The sequence below is a fragment of the Dasypus novemcinctus genome, chromosome 9 (assembly GCF_030445035.2).
Source record: "Dasypus novemcinctus isolate mDasNov1 chromosome 9, mDasNov1.1.hap2, whole genome shotgun sequence".
Lineage (NCBI taxonomy): Eukaryota > Metazoa > Chordata > Mammalia > Cingulata > Dasypodidae > Dasypus > Dasypus novemcinctus.
The window spans coordinates 27235312-27249754 of record NC_080681.1 but is presented as its reverse complement, the minus strand read 5'-3'; positions in this window follow the sequence as shown (position 1 = coordinate 27249754).

Here is a 14443-nt window from a genome sequence, read left to right as displayed (position 1 = left end):
CTCATTCTCCTTAAAATGTTATTAATGGTTATCATTTAAAGAAAAGTTATTATGCACCAGGCACTATACTGAATATTGTATAAACATTTGATTTTTATAGTAACTCTGAGAGGTAGGTGTTAATATACACATTTAGCAGATGAAGACACCAAGCCTTGGAATATTGCATGAGGTGTCTGAAGCTACGATAGTGATAGTGGAGTGATTCAATCAGGTTTGTCTAATTCAAAAGTGCCCTCTTTTTCTACGTACTGAGTCCCATGAACAGCTTTAGAGAAGCAGAGTAGCACTGAATAGGCACTAGGAATCCTGAAGGTTGGGTAGGTGGGTGGGAAGGCTGTTTTTTCCTCACCTTTGCATTGGTGAATACTTTGAAAGGGAAGGGAAAGAAGAGAATTTATAGACTGATATCCATAGCAATTTCTCAGGACTTCATTCTTTACTTACTTATACCTTACTGTTCCAAATTTTGTGACCCTCTCCAAATTTTGGCCAAAGAGATCTCTTGAATCTCCATGCCTTTGGAATTGTTCCACCAAAAATTTAAAGAGTATGCAACATCAGTAGGGAGAAGAAATAAGAAGCAATAAGAAAAGACCGAAATGGGAAAGGAACAAAAGGCATTTCACCTCAGCCAATTTTTTCTTCTTTATGGAATTGTCCATTAGCTGCCAAGTATCTTCTGAATGTAACAGCTGTGTTTTTCTTGACTATATGCAGAGAAATTTTGGAAGCCTGTTCTTGTTAAACTGAAAAGAGTTGCTTGTAAAAGTTCTGATGCAGTCAAGGGTCTGAGGTTTTACTTAATGCATGTATTAGGAAATGGAACCACCAGACTGAGGCTCAGAAAATCTGGTTTTTATCCTAGAACCATATACATTGTTCCTCTTATTGCTGTCATTGCCAGTAATTAAGGGGTTAGGCATGTGACGAAGACACTGACAGAAGAGGCATGGTTAGGAGCAATACTGCCTCGGTGCAATTTTCACATTTATGTCTCACTGGTTCTAGGACTGTGGACAACTTGCTGAAACTCTCTGCACTTTGTTTTCCTCATCTGTCAATGTTGATAAGACAATATCAAGTAAGTTAATATATGCCCTGTAGTGTAACAGTGGCTGCCATATAATTAGCTCTCTGTAAAGATTAGTCATTATTTTTATTACACAAAAGTAAGATGTGATGTAAATGTAAAATATGTAGAGATTTCAAAAACCTAGAACAAAAATACAAAATATCTCAATAAGTATTTTATAGTATTTACATATAGAAAGAATAACATTTTGGATATATTGATTTAAGTAACTATACTACTGAAATTAACCTCACCTGACTTTTTAAAAATGTGGCTATGAGGAAATATGAATACATGTATGATTTACAGTGTCAATGCAGTCCTAATCAAAATCCCAACAGCCTCTTTGCATAAACCAAATCATCATATTACTATCATATGGAAGGGTAAGGAGCTCTGAATAGTAAAAACTACCTCGAAAGAGAAGAATGAACTTGGAGGATTCACACTAATTTTAAAACTTAACACAAAGCTGTAGTAATCAAAATGGCATAGTACTAACAAAAGGGTGGACAAATAGACCAATGGAATTGAATTGAGAGTTCATAAATAAACCCTCACATCTTTGGCCAATAGGTTTTTGACAAGGGTGCTAAGTCTACTCAACTGGAAAAGAATAATCTCTTCAACAAATGGTGCTAGAAATAGTGGATATCCATATGCCAGAAAATGAAGGTGGGCCTGAACTTCACACCTTATACAAAAATTTACTCAAAATGAATCAAAGACCTAAATATAAGAAACAAAACTATAAAAATCCAGAAGATAGTATAGGAAAGCATCTTGAGAACCTTGTGTTAGGCAGTGGTTTCTTACAGTTTATACCCAGAGCACAAGCAACAAAAGAAAAAAAATAGGTAAGTGGGACTTCATCAAAATGTATAACTATTGTGCATAAAAGTAATTCATCCTGAAAGTAAAAAGAAAAGCTACCTAATGGGTGAAAATATTGGAAACCACATATCTGATTAGGATTAAATACCCAGAAGATAAAAGTAAATCTTATAACCCAACAACAAAAAGATAAACAGCCCAATTAAAAAATGGGTAAAAAACTTAAATAGACATTTCTCCAAAGAAGATATGTGAATGGCCAAAAAGTACAGGAAAAGATGCTCAACATCATTAGTCACTAGGGAAATGCAAATCAAAAGTGTAATTAGGTGGCAGACTTGGCCCAGTGGTTAGGGCATCTGTCTACCACATGGGAGGTCCCCGGTTCAAACCACGGGCCTCCTTGACCATGTGGAGCTGGTCCATGCACAATGCTGATGTGCGCAAGGAGTGCCATGCCACACAGGGGTGTCCCCGCGTAGGGAGCCCCACGCGAAAAGCAGTGCACCCCGTAAGGAGAGCCCAGCACGAAAGAAAGTGCAGCCTGCCCAGGAATGGTGCTGCACACACGGAGAGCTGACACAACAAGATAACGCAGCAAAAAGAAACACAGATTCCCGTGCCGCTGACAACAACAGAAGCGGACAAAGAAGATGCAGCAAATAGACACAGAGAACAGACAACCAGGGTGGGGGGGAAGGGGAGAGAAATAAATTAAATAAATAAATCTTAAAAAAAGAAAGTGTAATTAGAATGGCCACTATTAAACAGAAAATAACTGTGAGAGAGGTTGTGTAGAAATAGGAACACTCATTAATTGCTGGTGGAAATGTAAAATGGCACAGCCACTGTAGAAAAGAGTTTGGTAGTTCCTCAGAAAATTAAGTATAGAATTACCATATGACCTGGAAGTTCCACTTCTAAGTGCACCTGAAAGATATTTGCGCACAGATGTTCATAGTGGCATTATTCACAATTACCAAAAGACAGAAGCAACTCAAGTGTCAACAGATAAATGGAAAAGCAAATGTGGTATGTGCACACAATGGAATCTTATTGTCATAAAAAAGAATTAGATTCTTATATATGCGACAACATGGCTAAATCTTGAAGACAATATGTTAGTTGAAATAAACCAGCCACAAGAGGACAAATATCATGTGATCTCATTGATGTAAAATAAGTAGAATAAGCAAAATCATAGTATTAGAGACTAGAATACAGGTTATCAGGGCCAGGTTAGGGGAAAGGAGTGGGGGAGGTAATGCTTAGTTTACACAGGATTTCTTTTGGGGTGATGAAAAATATTGGTAATGGGTCATGGTGATGATAGCACAAAATTGTGAACATAATTAACAACACTGAATTATATATTTGAATGTGGTTAAAAGGGGGAAGCTTATAGGTTGTGTAGTTGTAATTAGAATAAAAAAATTTAAAAATAGGACTATACAATACAGTGGATCCTAGTGTAAATAGTATAATTATAATAATATCATTTCATTACTTGCAACAATTGTACCACTTAATGCAAAGGATTAATAATAGGAAAAACTGCAGTGTGAGGGGGGTAGACAGGAGTCTATTTTATGCATGATTTTTCTGTGAACTTGTAACTTCTCTGATAAAATGTTTTAAAATGTACATATGTCTGCAACAGTGCAAAATAAGAATTACATAGGTGACTCACGTTTATGGCTCACATTACATTTCTATTGCACAGCACCAGTATAGATAACATAGTTAGAAAAATATAGCTTGTTCTCCAGGCTTGCTGTCCTTTTTTTCTCCATGACTTCTTTCTGGCTGAGTTTATTGTCTCCCTTCATGTGATGATAAACTGAAAACTCACTACCCAGACTACTTTTACTTGACCACTAAGCTCCTCGTGGTTAAAGCCAAGAGAATGTCAGGTTACCTTTCTATCCAGGAAAAGATGAGCACCAAAAACAAATTTCACGCTAAGGTTAGACCCTGTTCATTGTCCACAGGCTATACTCTTTTCCCTGCAATCCTGACTAGAATTGCATCATAATACAACAGAAATAACTCTATTTGTAGAGAGAGAAAAAAAGATAATAAAAGGTACTCCTATGACAATAAAATTCCCATTTGTGTAATTTAAATGAATTGCATGCTTTTCATGTGCCAGGCACAGACAAGTTACTTTGCACAGCTTATACTATGAGATTTCTGGGTTTGTCAGGGAGATTAAATAAGAGGAGGGAAATATAGTAAACCCCCTCGACCCCAAACACAGAGTGGGTTAAGAGATAGACTTTGAGACAGATGTATCTTGATTTAAACCAATTTCAACAAACAGTGGCAATGTGGTTTTAGGAATATTAATTAACATTTCCATTATGAGTAAACATTATCTACTTTACCGTATTTTTACTCAGTGCAGATCTCTGGCCTAACTACCTAGTTCCTGCTTCTCTCCCCAAAATCTTTCCCATTTCCCACATCACAGCCCCTATAATTTCACTCAGAATCCCCTAGAATGATGCTGTGAGGGATTGTGTGTGTGTTTTCAGTTTTGTAAGACTGCAATGGCTTCTCCAAAGAACCAAGAATTCTGGGAACTTGGGACATGGTAATATATAATGTTGTAATGAAATGAGCTTTCTTTCCACTCTAGTATGATGGGGAAGCTTCCAGGTACAGACATGAAAGTGCTCAGCACCCTTCTCCTGATGTAACTCTTCACTCTGGAAAATGGGAAGAGGCATTGTTCTCACAGGTTGTGTGTATATCACCATGTACAATGGTTTTAGAGCATTCATGACTTAGAAAACCAGACTCCGATCCTTTCAGGCATTGGGATCTTGGTCAAGCTACAGGACCACTGCTGGAGGTTCCTTTTCTGTCAAATGGAGATAATAGCAGTGCCCTTCCCTGGAGTCATAGGATTAAGTGAGATAATGCATGTTAAGAAGTTAACACAGTATGGCACATAGTGCCATTTATTAAATCCTTAATAAATGTTAACTGTTTTCCCTTGATGTTCCATGCTTTAATGCAGGCCATGACCACTCTAAAAGAATGCTTTTCTTTTCTTTCTCAATCCTTGCTGTATTAGTCAGCCAAAAGGGTGCTGATGCAAAATACCAGAAATTGGTTGGTTTTTGTAAAGGGTATTTATTTGGGGTAGGAGCTTACAGATGCCAGGCCATAAAATGTAAGTTACTTCCCTCACCAAAGTCTATTTTCACGTGGTGGAGCAAGATGGCTGCTGACATCTGCAAGGGTTCAGGCTTCCTGGGTTCCTTCCTTCCAGGGTCTTACTTCTCTCTGGGTTCAAGGTGCCTTTCTCCCTGGGGCTGGCTTCTCTTTCCTCTGTGAGCTTACTTCCCAGGGCTTCAACTTCAAACTCCAGCATCAAACTCTAACATCAAAACACCAACATCAAAAACTCTTACATCAAAAGCTCCAACTCTGTCCTTGGTCATGCCTTTTATCTGTGGCCCTTGGTGGGTGGGGACTCAACGCCTTACTGACATGACCCAATCAAAGCCCTAATCATAACTCAATCATGCCCAGTAATAGACCAAATTACCAACATAATCCAATATCTATTTTTGGAATTCCTAACTATATCAAAATGCTATACTTGCTAACATGTCCTATGATTTATTTTTCAGGCCAGTATAGTTGTCTCATATTTTCATGGGAAAAGGTTTAGTATCTGTGCTTTCCAGAAAGGAGTGAAGACATACTGTGCAGAGGAGAGCTCCACTCCCTCTGTGTCACAGCAAGCATGCGGTGGTACAGCACACGCCTGGGTGTTCTCTGCATGCAGCATAGAAAGTTGCAAGCTCCAGCAGCCATTTAGATTTCTAATTTGGGGAAAGAATTCCTCTTCTCCTCTCACTTGGACAGTGCACATTTGTTCTCCTTTTTTTCTTATGTCCCTGATTTGTTGATGGACAGAAATGGAAAGGGATTTGGAACTCCAAAGGGATGTGTGGTAATTTTCCTTGTAGGGCGATGATTGATTATATCATTGCACAATTTCACTTTAATTGTGTTCATTTAGTATACCTGACTGATATAAATACATATTGTGGTATTTAATGCATCCCCAATGTATATAAAATCAGGGCTATTATTCCATTCTGGGTTCTGGTGCTGATAAACAAGCTATTCAAGCTTTGCTCAGGTAGTTTATAGCATTGCTGGAAGGCCTTGATGGAATTACAGCATTATCCATATACAGTTGGGGGCATATGATTCCTTTTATGTAATATAATACCCTATAATATAATGAATATCATTAATAAAGTGACAAAATAAAACTTGAATTACCACTTCAGGATGTGTTTATTCAGCCAGTAATACACTTTCTGGTCCTTTGTAGTTTCTCTCTTTTGAATTCATGGTTTACTGCATTCAAACTGTGATATTAACACACCAACCAAGAGTACCCTGTTGTGTCATAAAGCCATGGTACTGAGGTGTCAAAGGGGGAAGCAAAAACAAACATTATTCTAAAACAGAAACTAGGGAATAGTACTATGATGCTTTAAAAGATATGGCTCTCATGAATAAGCAAATTTATTTACTAACCAAAGAAACATTTCTATTTTTATTTTGGGGAAGGCATGTCTTCTTTACTCAGAAAAATTTTTATATGAATTCTGTATTTCAAAAATGGAGCTGACTGATAAAGTCCTAGTTAGTATTAGCCAAGCTTAGATACTAAAGGACTGTCCAGATTACTCTGAGAAAGCTAAATAATAGAGTAGGCATTTTTTAAAAACTCTGATTCATATTTCTATGGTTTTACTTGATAATACCAGTTGGTTAATTCAGGTTAATTCTTGTAAAGGCAGCATCTGGGTTTTCTCTGGATAGTTCAGTCACCTGCAAAGCATAAAACATTTAATATGACATTTGGCTGTGGTGTCAAGGATATTAGTCACATAATGAAATTTTCCTATAGGTACAGCTAAATTGAGTACAGGTTTCCTCAAAGCACACGACATTCAGAAGATGCTCGGAATCTTAGGAAATGCTTTCTAATTCTAGAGAGCAGAAAGTCTATGTGTTCATGTGAGGTAGGTGATGGAAAGATTTGAGTCTTAGATGGTCAGGAAGAATTACACATGTAAGAGTATAATAATTATTAGACTTAAAAAGAAGTTCCCTACAGCAGGTCCAGAAATAAGTCATAAACTTGGAAAGTGATAGGAGAAGTCTTATGGATTCCAGTGTCCAGAATTGCGTTTTTCTGAACTTTCTGGTTGATACAGCATGTATACAAATGTGACTTCAGTTTTCTCTATTACTTCTGGCATCCTTTCAGGTCCCAGGGCAGCAGAGTTTGCAAGAGCTATGTGAGTAAAAGTGACTTGGAGCAAGAATATGAACGAGATAATTGAAGGGCAAGAAGAAACAGATGAATTATCACAATTCATCTGAAAAACTAAGATTAACGTTAGGCCAACAATTACTGACAATTTCTTCTTTCCATGTTTACTGGCATTAATTTTGCATGATCAGAGAGATTTTTATTTATACTATTGTCAGACTTAACTATGGGTTTTCAAGAAACATGCAAAATGTGATGTTGTGAACAAGTTATAAACCATCATTTATTTCACTGTTGAGGTTTTGATACTTATTCAGTAAGAAAAAAATCTAGTGTGAATTTGTTGGTGTTAGTATCAATCATGGAACTTCAAATTCATGAAACAGAAATCTCCAAATGTTTAAATCCACATAATGGTATTATTCCTACACCTACAGGCCAGAATAATCAGTGAATTTCTAGAGAAAACAGAGAATTTTGAAAAAAACCTGTTACTTAGAAATTGACAATTAAAAGTTTGTCTGTATAAAGGCTGACTTCTGGTCATTTCTCTACTGAGCTAACAGTTTTCTCTCACCTAAATTCCCTTGTGGTCACATATATTTAAATTGACTGGATGGGATTGTAATGCAGCCTGGGGCTCTGGAATATATCTTTTCCCAGAATTATATCAACTGGCCCAAGTGAGAAATCAAACCTATGTATTTGTTCTCACCAGTACCATATGCCAACTCTCCCCAAATAAATCTTGTGTTTATTGCTATGTAATTCACATGCTAGCAAGTCCGGGAGGTCCCTGAGCTAAATTATTATTATTTTTTATTGTTACATTAGTATACACTGTGAATACTTACCTGGTACATCTCCCTTTAAAAATGTGCATAAAACCAAACACGAGACTCTATAGTTGGTCACAGTCCCATGAGTTTGAGAACATATAACAGATCATATGTGAGTGAATGCATATAGTACAGATCTTTCTCACAGTGACTTCAAGTGGTTCTGATATTGTACCAGTTGATGAACGCTAGCCAATGCATTTGACCTTACTTTTCATCAATTTTCTCCTGGTTCCAAAAAGCTGTCCCTCTACCATGCTGGATGACTGTCATCATCAAACAGAAAAATTAGAAATATTTACTCAGGGCACAAAATCACTATCACTATCGTTGTCCTAATATAGCAGAGAATGAAGATGTTGTAATCTGTTTAGGACACACGAATCTTTCTCCTGCTCCAGGCTATTACTAATTCTCTGGCATGAAAAAAATCTCATAGGTTATAGAATAATTAATCATTTTCATGAGTAAAATGTGAAAGTGCAAAGATGACACAAAAGTTGCCACCTTTTACTTCTGTCTCGTGGCATGACTGAGTAAAGGGCCAGTTTACTTATATTGTACTATTCCTGACTTACTCCGTGGGATTTCAGATTGAGACCAAACCTCTAGAAATATTAGAACATATCCCTATATTTCTAAAATGAAGGTCCTCTATGAGTGGAAAGCAATCATTGGTTCAAGGTTTTCTTGTAGGGGAAGCAGATTCCAAAATGAGTTATAACTGAAACTGACTTGATAACTGGCTTATCTCTGAATGGTCTCTGGGAACTTTTAGACCAGTGTGAACCTGGAGAGTGTTCTTAGAGAAGTCATCCGTCTGGAGTGGACTCTCCAGATTTACCCCAGTCCTGACTTGTCCCAGCTTCTAGAGTAGATTGTAACATTGAGGACCTAGAATTAGCATGGACATAGAAATAAGGTTGGGTATCCTCATTTAATGCTACACTCCAAAGCCTTGAGAAAATTCTCAGCTTCCTCAGCCTTTTTTTTTTAACTTGCAGCAAATGAGCTGCCAAATCTTCTCCAAAAACTTCATTAATAAATGGAAACAAATATATAGATTTTTAAAATTCCAAAATGAAAAGATCACTTTGATTTCTTTAAAAAATGTTATTAGCAGGACTAAATGTATACACAGTATCACTAGACTAAAATAGTGTATTTAGTTGAGTTAACAGAAGCTTCCATTTTAACAATATTCATAGAGCATAGAATTATAAGACAGTAATTTTTCTGTTTACAAAGCTTATGTTCAGTAACTTTATTTTTTTCCTGACACATCCAGATATGCATTGATAAGGGACATAATGACTGAACTATCAATTCTGTTGTGATTGAAGATATATGCTTTGAGGGTCACTTATGTCATGTATTTGTTACTTAAATGCATAAGGCATTCATTTTAAAATAGAAGAAAACATAGCTGCTAACCTATCTCTAGTTGCTGAATTTTGCACAAGATTTATGGATGTTGCCTGAGATTGCTGAAATCTCCTATTTCTTGCAAGGTTCAAGCTCTGTCATGAATATAATCTGTACCACTGCCACCAAAACCAGCTGGCAAACTGAAGTGGTTTTTCAAGCATTCATGAAAGGGTGGTGTAGGTTTTTCTGAATATGGACTACATTTTGCACTCTAAACAAATGGATTTGAATATTTTTTTCACCTTGCAATTAAGTGTCCAATGCTCTATGTTCTGACATACTTCTTTGCAAAGACTTTGCAGAGTCAGTGAAAGATAAACTATTTCAGTTAGGGGTTTCCTTTGTCTGTGAATAGCAAAATGTCTCAATTAAAAATAATTTGGGAGGGGGCGCTCCTTTACACTCTTCTAGAAATGTAGCCCATTGCTTTTCTTTAGGCCTTCAAAGAAATATTATGGAGGTGGAAAAAAGGTAGTATACAAATATCCAGATGATTTAAAATATTGCTTTTCAGAATGTTTTTAAAGACAGTTGACCTTGTCTCTTCTGAGGCCACTAAGGCACCATCAACAGCAATTCTAAAGGACTGCAAACAGTTAAGTATTTGTTTAGCTTGGATAACCACATTTTGGAGGGAGCAAGGGGAGGGAGGAAGGGTTCAGCAGCTGCAGTTGCAACAGTATCAGCAGCAGCAGCAGCAGCAGCAGTAGCTGCTGTACTTGCAACAGTAGCAGCAGCAGGAGCAGCAGCAGCACCTGGGCAACTGTCCAGGGTTCTGAACCATTTGCTTTAAGGCAATGTTTTTTGTTTGTTTTCCTCCTAAACCTGACACTCTTGTGACACCTGTCCAGCTTCTCCCAGCTCATATACCATTTTCCTTTCATAAAGTAGTAAGATATAATTTTATTTATCCAGAATAAATTTCTTTTCAGTTGATATGGTTCATTTCATATTCTTTACAAAATTAAACCATGCTTGGAACATTTGTACACCCATCTTATTTCCTGAACTGGGAATGTGGAAGAAGGTGATCTTATAATCATCTAATATTGTACTTATGACAATAAAGTCTTTGAAATATGAAGAGAGGTAGAAGGTCAACTCTGATAACTTTAAAGCATGGACAATGTTTACAACTATGCACTCCCAATGATCTGTTTTCTACACAGCCTCTGAGATGTGCTGCTGATACTACCCCAACTGATAATACTTCTTGCAGTTTTCCACAAACATAAAACGAAATTCATCTTGGCAGAACCTAGGGTACATTGGTGGCCATAACATTATAATACTTCAGGGGTTTCTTTTTCCAGAAACCAAAATTTGAAAGATATTTTAACCAAATTCAAGAATAATAATGTTGAGAATCTAATAAGATATTATTTCCTGGGCTGAGCAATCCATAAGAGAAGATTTGAGATGATGCCATTAATCCTATGGTAAAGGAATCTGGCAGAATCTGAATCTATTATCTATAATCAGATACAATCATCGTAGCCAAATTCTTTAACCTTTATGCACCTCAGCTTTCTTATCTTTAAATGAAAAGTATGGGCTTGGTGATATTAATGGTGCCTTCATATTCCAAGGTTCTGTAATTTTGTAGCCTAGGCAAGTGAGTTTCCGTAAATATAGTTCAATACTTCAGGTATGTCCCCATTCTTTGCACTACTTCCCAGGAGTATTATATTATCTAAAAGTATTTGTAGTATTCTCTTGTGTGTGATGACCAATAAAATAAAGTAGCATTTTATTAGTTTATAAGGCGAGATATCAAATGCTCAATAACTGTGTGTGAGAGTGTGTGTGTGTGAGAGAGAGGGAGGGGTAGAAGGGAGATTGTTTAGCTACATGGGAAATGACCTATCAGTTTGGAGAAAAATGAACAAAAATGATACAAAAAGGAAACTATCAGGAATAGTTTCTATGGGGTTTCTTAATGTGCCAGGGTCAGGCCCATCCCAAGTCCATAGATTCTATGCTAGGCAAACTTTCTGACCAGTTACAAAGATCAGAGTTTCAGTGTAATTTTCAAAGACAGTTTGGAGGTACAGTGATCATATAGATCGTCATTGTTCTTTTTGTCTTGTTTTTTGTGCTTGTAGGTTGAAAGTTGCATTAATATCAGTGACTCCCAGGCATTTATAACCTTTTAAAAATTCTAGAATTCTTTATACAATTTGAAAGAACGTATCTATTTTTTGTTAGAAAATATGATGTTGATTAAGAAACCAAGTCAATTTTTGCCTTGTAAGTCTGTTGTTATGGTAATACAAGTATACTCGTTACATGTGAGCAGATCCAGAAAATCAAAGAATGGAAGAAATTGTAACATCCAGTAATGTTAATTTGGATTTCATGAAAAAATTAAGCCAGTAAAATCTAAAGATGGTAAACTCATGGCTACACAGTCAGCCATACTTGGCCAGGCCCTCCAGGATATGCTTCACACTGGGCATTTGCAGACAGTTGATTTCTGCATTTTATGGACACCCTGAACACATGGAGTAGGAAAAGATCGCTGTGGGCATTCTCGTGGCTTTGCCAGCTCTTGTTAAGTCATGTAATGTCTATTATTCATGTTTGCATCATGAATGGAATAACTCCAGAAGAGATGTAATTAGGTGTTTGTGTTTCTCTTCTTCCCAATCCTACCCATCCTCTCTTTCAGTGCATGTGTCATTTAAATTCCATGGGTCTATTTGTCCTCCATTCTTGGGAGAATCCATCTCCTTTGTAATCCATGTCTTCGGGAAAAGACATACATCCATACAATTTGGGCTACAATTTAAGGCCTCTGTAAGACACCCATATGCAGATATGATTGAGTTTTCCCCAAGTACGTTCTTATGTAAAGAAAATCAGCACAAAATTGTTGCTTTGAAATTTTTACCAATATGTCCTTAGAAATCTCTCCACAAATTTCCAATTAATTGATAAAAAGGGTAGGTTTTTTTTTTGTTATTGTTGTTGCTGTAATAACGTGTGACATGAAGGAAGGTCTAAAAGCTCAAAAGTGAGTAGCCATTTGTTAATGAGTTACTAAGTGCATAGCACTATGATAAATTATAGCACGTAGTGCGAAGTACTCTAGAAAGAATATAGATATAGCTCCATGGAACCTGGAAGAAAATGGGATCATCTTCATTTTCTTTTGGGGAGTTGACTCTCCAGAGGAAGTGGCCTTTGAGCTGTACTATAAGGAAAGAGTAAGATTGCACCAGTTTGATTGTGTTTGCTTCTTGTAATATGGATATATGCATTTTGTGCCTGGCACAGTGGTGTAGGCAATCAATAAATCATTAGTGAGTGAACAAATGGATAAACAAAGATGTGGATGAGGCTGTATTTACGCCAATTTTCTATAAAAATTATTTTCAATAATTGTTGAACTAAGACAATTTTTAAAAATAACTTTTCTTATCTTCTACTTTTTCTCTATCCTTCCTGCCAAGCTTCCTGAACTCAAAATTCTCTGTAGGCTATGATGAAATTTGAAGTTTTATTTGCAAGGGAACATTTTACTGGTACAAATAATATGTTAGGGTGGGTATTTTCTCCTCCCTTGGACCATCTAATACACTGCCAAGAGCACCATAAAAACAAAACAAAACAAAACAAAAAAAACCAAAATAAAACATAGATAACATACAGTATATGAAAACTCTCTATTCATAGGGTTCTATTTCATTTGTAGCCCCAGCTTTGAGGTTTCTTTAGATTGTAGCATATCTCAGTATCTCTGTTGCACAGTGAGTGGTTGGAAATTTAAAATTTATTCTTAAATATGTACAAGTAAAATATCCAAATTATATGTTTATTCCTTTGCTAAATGGAAAACTAAATTTCACTGCTTTCTGTTCTGCATGTGTTGCTCCTGCCTGCTTATGCTTCCCAGCCCCAAATATTGGTACCAAGACTAAGACCTAATTCTGGTTCAATTCTTGGGATCAAGGAAATCTTCCTAGATCTTTAATAACTATGTTCCTTTGTAAGGAGTCAAGAGATCTAGATTTGCACTGAATTCATTCTGCGGTAATTTAGCAGCATCCGGTGCATAGACAGGTGTTTTTGTGGTTGTTTGCTTGTTTTCTGATGCTAACAGAATTGATAGGCTGAGGTGTGAAACTGACCTTATTTTTCTTTCCCTTCGTATAAGTCTTCCTCATGCCTTGACTTGTGGCTTCATTCACAGCTGGTATGATTATTTTTAAGGAGTATCCACTCTCTGAAAAGTTTTAATTTTAGTAAAGGGTTCTTATAAAATGAGCAGCCATTGACTGATGGCAAGTGCATAGAGTAAGTTCAAAATTAATCTTGGAAAAAACTGTAGGGAATGGAATCCACAGATTAATTAAAGAGAAATCGAGTAGAAGATGGAAATTATTGTTGGTAAAGACACAAAATGGATAATACCAATAGAGAAAAAGAGAGAAAAAGAAGGTGGTTTCAATTATTAGGAAACAATTTCGGTGAACTGAGTTTGCCAGAGTTAATGCAGTTATCTAAATGATCTTGAAGTTGACAGGTTTATGTGAAGAATGTTTTTGTGAATGGAAGGTCAGCTTTGCATACTGCAGTCATATTTTTTAGATTATGTATATCTATATGTACACACTATACTACATGGTTAAACTGTAATAGTACTGAATTTCTGCTCCAGGGTTGATGTTCCATGAAACTACACAAGTCATATTAAAGAGCCCCTTCTTTTTTCCTAATTAAAAAAAAACAAAACACTTTTTTTTTTTTTTTTTTTAGCTTAGACCACAATCAGGAATAAATAAAATGAGAGAATCAGGGAATGCATATGACTACCATAGTGGTCAATGACTGAAGGCAGAGAGTACTTGGGTTGAGGGGTGGGAATCTTCAGGGCCGAATACACAGGGAGAAGTCATTTATGGTTAGTAAATAGCAGAAAATAATTACAGAATACATTGCAAAGAACAG